This window comes from Chaetura pelagica, unplaced genomic scaffold, assembly GCF_000747805.2.
Source record: "Chaetura pelagica isolate M959 unplaced genomic scaffold, ChaPel_1.0 scaffold3, whole genome shotgun sequence".
NCBI classification, from domain to species: Eukaryota; Metazoa; Chordata; class Aves; order Apodiformes; family Apodidae; genus Chaetura; species Chaetura pelagica.
In genome coordinates, this window is record NW_009952974.1 from 7,367,417 (window position 1) to 7,375,668 (window position 8,252).

Sequence of the window (8,252 nt, forward strand, 5' to 3'; positions counted from 1 at the left end):
CGGCAGCTGCCCCTCTTTGGTGCATGTCCCTACCTGCTGTGAATACCGGGAATAGCAGCGGAGCTGGCTGCAGGGCTGGGCGGACAAGCCCCTGCACACCCACACAACCACCACACACCTTCGCAGGCGTCTCGCCTGTCTTCACACCTCCCTGGCTGCCTCTGATCTGGAGAAGAGTGTTTGCACCCTGTGGGCACACCATAGCATGTCCCCCCAGCGCCCTGGTGCCTCTGGGGCTTGATTGCGGGTTCAACAGGCTCCCCTCCCTGTGATGATCCCACACAGGGCCCCAGCAGTGACAAACAAGGGGCATGGGGAAGCACCCACACATCCCAGAGACTGAACCTCATCAGGGTCCCTGCAGAGCTGTGTGGTGCAGGGGACATCATCTGGGATGCTGCCAGATGGGGTGCTGCTGACCTGGGCCCCAGGCAGCCCTGGGCAGGGTCCCCTTTGGGGACAGAACCCAGCAGGGGGCTTGGGATGGGCTGGCAGCACCCCAGTGGTGCTGAGCTCCATGCTGTGCCAGCACATGGGGAGCATCTCTTAGAGAAGCTCCTTCCTCCCAAGGTTGAATATGAGTCAGGTTTTGGAGCGACTTTAATTACTACTGGATCGATGAGCTCAGCATAGACCAGAAAATCCAACTGCAGCCCTGGGGGCCTGTGGGCTCAGCCCCCCCACTGCCTACTTGCCCCTGGGGAGGCAGGTGCTGCGAGTGCTCCCCAGTGCCTGCCCAGCACCCAGCCCCAGGATGTGGGACCCCATCCTGCACGTGTAGACAGCACCCCACTTGCTCAGAGCTATTAGGGGACATTCATCCCACAGGCAGGGTGACAGATGGAGATGCCCACCCTTGCGGGACACGGCCAGTGCTGGCTGGGTGACCCCACACATCTCTTAGTGCCTTTCCTTGCCCAATGCACAGAGCAGGTCTGTGGCACCCAAACCCACCCTGCACCTGAGGGACAATCCCAAGAAACCCCAGGAGGGCAGAGCTGCCCTGGCAGCATGTGAGCAGTCCCTCTCATGCCCAGGAAGAGTCAGGGGCACTCGCCACCCACTCTGTATCCCCCACTGCCTGCTCCCTCCTTTCCTGAGCCACCCTGCCTTGGCCAGGCACTGCATAAATAGCTGTTTGTGTCTCCGCTGGCCCTTGCGTGGGAAATAATATTGGCTGATGGAACATAATGCCCTGCTTCACATGTTCAATTTTATCATTTTCTGAGGCAGGCAATCTTCGTTTAAAGCTGAATGGGCTGGGGAATGTTAATGAAGCGCCGGCACTGCTCTGCACTGCGCTTTATCTCTTGGAGAATAATTTGGGTGAGCTCGGAAATAGAGTTCCCAGTCCCAATTCAAGCGGCGGCAGCACCGTGTGCTGATAAAAGTGTAATTCCTGGCCAGCGCATGGCCTTGAATACATGACAACTTAACCCTTAGGGCCCCGCTGGGATGGTGCTGCCTGCAACTGCCTGCAGTGGGCCCAGCTGTCCTGTGTGCCCAGTGCCGGCCCTGGAATTCAGCTGGGCAGGATGGGATCTATCACTCCTGCTCACCTGGGCCATGGAGCAAGGCATGTAGCTCGGGGAGGAGAGGTAAGAGAGCAGGAGCAGAGCCAGAGGAAATCAGTGTCTCTGGACAGAGAGGACTGCACAGGCAGATCTGCAGCAGCACCAGCCCAGAGGGTGCCCAGTGTTAAGGGCTCTGCCAGGAGAAGCATGCTCGAGGTCCAGGGATGCCCAGGCACTGCGTTTAGGGAAGAATGAAGGGTAGGGGAGCCTGGGAATGGGCTAGGGGCTCAGGCAGCAGGCTGTAGGGAGAGGGCAAGGGAGCAGCCTCATGTGTGAGCATACAATTCTGGAGAGAGGGGCAGAGCAGGGCAGGTGCTCATGGGCTGAGGGCACGTGCCTTCCTGGATGGCTGAGTGAGGGGCTACCCCAGGAAGGGCCCCGGGCATAGACTGAGGGGTCTGAGATGAATTTGCAGGAGGTGTTTTCAGGTCTGGAAAAGGAGAAATGTAGGTTAGCAGAAGCAGTCAGCTTGTACTTCAAGGAGCAAGCCTTCAGTGGTCTGCCTGGTCCTGTTCTGAGCCCAGACACAGGGCTGGCTCCATCTCCCACCAGCCATGCTCTGGCAGTGTGTCCCTGCACAGAGGGCCCTGGGGTTCTGCCCTCCCAAACATCTGTGCAGCTACCTTGAGTTCCAGACTCACCAGACAGCTGCATCGGGGGTGGTACAGCACCCTCTGAGTGATGGTGTCTATGTCCGGGGCCATCCCACCCCTGAAGAAGCTGGCCAGGGGATGCCTTGTTCCAGCAAGGGGTCAGCAGAGCCCCTCAGATGCCAGCCTGGGTCACCTCCAGTGGGACAATGAGTGGGTGCTAGGATGGTCCCTCCCCTGGGAATGAGTACAAGGGGCAGTTTTCCAGCGCCATTAATCAGGGCTGCAAGAGCTGGGATTAATGTACACTCCAAGGCTCTCCAGTCCCAGCTGTGCTCCAGCCCTTTGCTCTCAGCTAGAGCCGCCTCCACGCACTGAATTATCAGCCTGAGTAATTAAGTGGAGAGCTTTGTTTTAATGCAGACATCTGATGCCTTCACACCGAGGAGCACAACAACTGTCGCGGGTGTTTATGCTCCGTGCAACACATCTGGCTCACAGGGAGAAAATCCATCTCTGCCGCTGTGTGAGATGAAAGGGAACGCAGCCCGGCTGAGGAGAGGGGAGGAATGGGCTCTGCAGCTAGCGTGGTGGGCAGGAGTTTCCCCCCAGCATCACCTCGATGGCTCCTCAAACCCTGCTGGCAGAAACCTGTGGTCCAGGGCTGCCTGGCAAAGAACGTATCCTCTCCGCTCCTGAGCGCAAAAGGCAGCACGACGTGCTGCGAGATGAGGGATAATTACGGGCTGGGAGATAAATGGAAATAGGGCAAAATAAAACATGGGTTTATCGACTGTAGATAGTGCCTGGCTCACCTGATACCTGCTGCTGATAAGGGAGATGGTCGTTTGGGGAAGGAGGGATGCAGATCTCAAACCAGCCACTGTGCCACACAGGAAATCGTTGCCTTGCACAGATTAGGGGATTAGCACGAGTGCAACGAGCTGGAAAGAGGCTAGTGCAGGAAGGAGCCAGGGGAGAGAGGAGACACTGGGAAGGGGAGGAGCTGCTGTTGGAACTGCTGTGGATGTGCCTCTATCACCCCAAAAGTGGGGAGCATGGGTTGATCCGCTGTTGCCACAACACACAGACCTTTCCTCTCTGCTTGCCCCCCAAACCACTGGTGCTTTGCTTATCACATTCACTTGGGATGTCTGACTGGTCTCATGGATATATAGTGCCTTTCTTTCAAGGTAGCTTGGCTGGCTGGGCACTGGGGTGAGCTGTGCCTTTGTGAGCCCTTTCTCCATTGGCTTCCCTTGGCACCTCACAGCTTCTGGGAACCCCATCACTTTGTGGGTGCTGACAGCAGCAGGACTTCCTTGCTCATTACAGCAGTGTTTCCATGGGAGCCTGCCATCACCTCCAGTGACTCCAGCCCCTGGCCCCTGGGCACAACCAGGACAGGAGAAGGGGCTGTTGGGGATGAGAGGAACTCTTAAAGTGCCTGTAGAGTAACTTTTTAAAGTACATGTGGTAATAGTACAAGGGATAATGATTTTAAGCTGGAAGAGGTTACATTTAGATTGGATGCTAGGAAGAACAACTTTCCTGTGAGGGTGGTGAGACACTGCCACAGGTTGCCCAGAGAAGCTGTGGCTGCCCCCTCCTAGGAAATGTTCAAGGCCAGGTTGGATGGAGCTTTGAGCAACCTGGTCTAGTGGGAGGTGTCCCTGCCCATGCAGGGTGGTTGGAATTAGATTATCTTTAAGGTCCCTTGCAACCAAAACCATTCTGTGATTCTATGACTCTATGAAGTGGACAGCAAGAGGGGCTCCTTGGTGAGGCTCCAGGTGGGAGTGTAAGTACTGCATGTGATGCTCCCAGTGTAAGCATCAAAGAAACTCTGTTTTGAGGAACTGTTTTAAAGGAGAAAGACTACAGGTGCTTTCCAGCAAAAAGCATAGTCTGAGCTGCTCCCTCTCTGAGAATAATATATAGAAGGTTGGCCTGAGGCCTCTTACCCTGCGCTGATCTGGCTAAATGCCACTGTGGCTGAGTGAAGCTGCCTTGCCGAGGCTTGTCCAGCCCCCCCGTGGTTCAGCGGCAGGGGCTGGCACAGCTCTGAAACGGTGCTGGGGGAGTCTGGACAAGCAGCACCAAACCAGCCAGCTCTTGGGCAGCCCGGAGTAATTTGAGCCTGGAAAATTTGACCTGGAGCAGCAGGGTCAGCACAGTCACCTCCAGGCAAGTAGGCTGATTTACTGCCGGTATGAACGAAAATTACCACCCATGGAGGGCAGAGAGCCAGGAGCAGATCTCCCACCTGAAGACACTCGTGACGGAAGATCAGAAATGCCATGCAAAGGAGATGCAGGAGAACGGTTTGAGACATCCCAGCCAGTTGTGCCTGGCAGGGCACCACTGCTCGTGCTCGATGCCATTTCCCAGCCAGGTTTCTTCAGGCAGAGCCTGTGGCAGAAGCAGAAGAGCCATGAAGCCTCAGGATGATCATGGGCACACACAGGTAGTGGCCCCAAATGGATGAAGTGGGGGCACTGGGCTGGCTATGGGTACTGGCCCATGGGTACTGATTATGGGTCTGCATCTGACAGTAGATCTGGATGTAGCCCTGGTGCTCCCAGCACAGCCCCCAGGAGAGCCAGGACACAGAGCAAGAACTGTGGCACATTCATCTGGTGTGTGAGAGAGGGGCTGCCCTTACTGGTGCTGCAGGCACTGGTGTCACAGGACGCCACCATGCTCCCTGTGCACCCCAGATCCACCCCATCATCCTCTCCTCCTCCAGCTACTCCCAGCCCAGGGTTGGTTGTCCCGGCCAACTGGAATTAATTTCCTGAGATGCTATATCAAATGCTTTAAGAAAAGTCTGATAAATCATACCTCTTGTCTCCTGTTCATCGATTCATTTAGCAATTTTGCCCAAAAAAGGCAATCAAGTCAAACTGGGCAGATTTATTCTGTGTGAGCTCCAAACACATCTTTATTGGTCCCCATTCTTGTGCCCTTGAGGTCCTCAGAAAAAAATTTCTCTTAATATTTGTTCTATTATTTTACTAGGGATTAAGCTCTGTTGATGGCCAGTAATTGCCTGTACTGCTGTACCTGCCTGTGATGAAGATTGGTACCTTACTGGTAGCTGCCTCCTGCTACCCTGCTCGCCTGTCCTTCCTCGGCAACATTATTGACTAGGAAAGTTCATTAACAAGCTCCTTAATGACTGCAGCTGTGCCAGCCCAGCCCACTGTGCTAACCTCTCCTGTGGCTTCCCCTGCTGGCTGCTTGCAGAAGAGGTCACAGAATCGTTTCTGCATCTCCGGCCTCGTGTGGGTGCCCGAGTCACTTCTAAAAACTTGCTGACTCCCTTCACCCATGGATGCTGTCCCTGTTCAGGCTCTCATCCCCCCTGTTTTTGGGGATTGACCCCTCTGGGCAGGTTGTGTTCGCCAGGCAGTGCAGGGAAGGTCTATGTCTCCAGTGGTGGAGAGCTTCTGAGGGGTCCTGGGAGCACCCCTGAGGGCAGCCACCCCCCAGCAGGGCTCCCCTGTGCCAGTGCTTGCTCTGCTGCCATCCCCGTGCCCGCAGCCTCGCGAGCCAGGCTGGCGCTGGGCCAAGCGTGGTGCCGGGATTAGGCACTGCCTCCTACAAATGAGCTGTTAATTACCATAATCTGGTAATTGAGAAAAATCTAATTATGCAAAGCTAATGGATTTAGAGCTGTGCTGGGGAGCACAGGCCAGAGGAGCACAGCTGGGCAGGGCCACCATCGCTGGGCCATGGTTGAAAGCACCGCAGGGCCTTGCAGCGCATTTCACTTCACTCGGGGGCCCCAGTCCGCACCCAGCCAGGGTTGAGGATCCACAGAAGAGAGCCCAGGCCTCTCACCCTTCTCCAGCCCTGCTGGGTCTAGGCACCACCTCCTCCCTGTGTCCAGGCATCCTCACCTCTGGTTTCTCCAGCTTCCCTCCTGGTAGGCTACTGTACCAGTGTGGGAAGCAGGGTGGGGAAATGCAGGTCCCTCTGCCCAGCTTGGGTGTCCTCCCTGATCCCAACCTGTTCTCCCTGGCCCCATGGACATGCATCTGTGCTCTGAGTCTCCATCCTGCTCCCACTGCCAGCCAAACAGCCCCTCAGGACCTGCCCAGGCTGATGTGTGTGTGTGGCAAGCCTGGTAGGAGAAAGCAATATCTTTTATTAGACTACCTGAGATGGTTCAGAAAGGGAGATAAACTCTTGGGTACATGGGTGCTTCTCAGTGCTTGCACAAAACTGTTTCCTTCAGCTGTATTGCTGGCCTCATAAAAGATTTTTTCCTCTTCCTGCACACCTCAAGGGTGAGGGATGCTGAGCTATGCCAGCCCCAGCACTGTGCCAGAGCTCCTGTCCTTGAGGTTGAGCCACACTGGAGAGCCTGACAGCATCACTGCTGTGGCATGCAGATAGTACCAGCACCTCGTGCTCTCTTGGGGTCTGAGTCCATGGCCCCTGAGTGCCCTGCCACTCCTCACCCTCTCCCTGTGCTCACACAAGTCTGACCTCTCACAGCTTTTGGGGAGTCCAGAGGAAGTGCTTGAGCCCAAAGGTGCAGGAGCTGTGACAAGAGTGACCCTCAGCACGTCAGCTTCTTGGCCAGCCCAGTGTCTTGGATCTGTGCTCCTGCAAGGCTGGTGCAGTGCTTGGGATTCCCCCCACAACCCTGTGGCCATTGCCCCTGAGACACACCTGCCAAAGCACCTCTCTTGAGCCCAGGGCCGTGCAGCCCTGTCCAGGCAGCTCCTATATGCCCTGGTGAGGGGATATGAGGAGTTTGCCTGCTTCTCCCTTCCCAAGGAGCCCACGCTAAGTGCATGGAGATGGTGGAAGCAAGCAGGACTCCAGCTAATTGCCTGCACCCCCAGGGGACAGGTGGTGAGAGTGCCCCGAGCTTTCCAGGACGTTTCAGCTTCTGGCTCCGGTTCCTGCAGGATGTGGTGATCACTAAGTACAGTCTGTGGTCTCTCAGCACTCAGCTTCCAGCTCGGGGCAGGGTGCGGGCAGTGCTGTGCCTCACCACGCCGGTGCCGCCCGGCCCTGGGCACTCCCTGCCTGCTGCACATCCCAGCCCGGCTGCCGCCCGTCGCCGCTCCAGCCATCCCATCCGCTCCTCAAACCTTCCTCAGTGCTCTGGGCTCAGCAGAGAGAGGCAGCATGTGGCTGGAGGAAGCCCGAAGCCCTCCCCCACGCCCCTGGGGTCCCCCCAGGCCCTCGGCAGCCCTTGCCAGGAGGGGCTGTCCGACCAAGCACCCAGCGTGTGATGCCCCAGTGCCACAGCAGCACCTGCACAGCCTGGAGGAGTTTGCCAGCAACTCCTCACTCCACGGCATCCAGCACATCTTCCGGCACCAGCCCTACACCATCCGCAACCTGCTGTGGCTACTGGCCTTCCTGGGCTCGCTGGCCCTCCTCATCCATGCCTACGCCAAGTGTGTGGGCTTGTACTTCCAGTATCCCCACAGCACCCAGCTGGAGGAGGCAGAGGCACGCAACAAGACCTTCCCCGCCATCACACTCTGCAACCTCAACCCTGCCCGCTTCTCGCAGCTCTCTGGCCACGACCTGTACTGGGCAGGAGAGATGTTGGGTCTCCTGGATGGGGCTGGCCGGCCCCTGGTGCAGGACAGCATGGAGAGGAGCAGAATGGAGGCTCTGCTGGAGATGCCAGCCCTGACCGAGGAGGACAAGAGCCGTCCCTTTGACATGGAGGAGTTTTATGGGCGTGTGGGCCACCAGCTGGACCTGGGTGAGATGCTCGTCCGCTGCACGTTCGGTGGCGTGGAGTGCAACGGTAGCGACTTCCAGGTGGTGAGTGGCCAGTGGCCGGGTAGCCCAGGGGGCAGGGAGGGCTCAGATGCTTGCCTCAGATGCTTGGCACAAATTTGCACAAACCCAGCTGGGTCAAGGGTGAGGGAGAGCTGCAGCCTGGCTAGGGGTCCAGGGAGCCCTCCGTGCCCTGCTGGGGTGGGGAGAACCAATGCAAGGGGACAGGGGCAGGCGGGGCTGTGCCCTACGCCAGGAGCTAGCAGCCCAGCCCAGCCTGCAGCCTGCCTGGGACACAGGACGAGCGCTCATCGCCTCGGCACCCGGATCT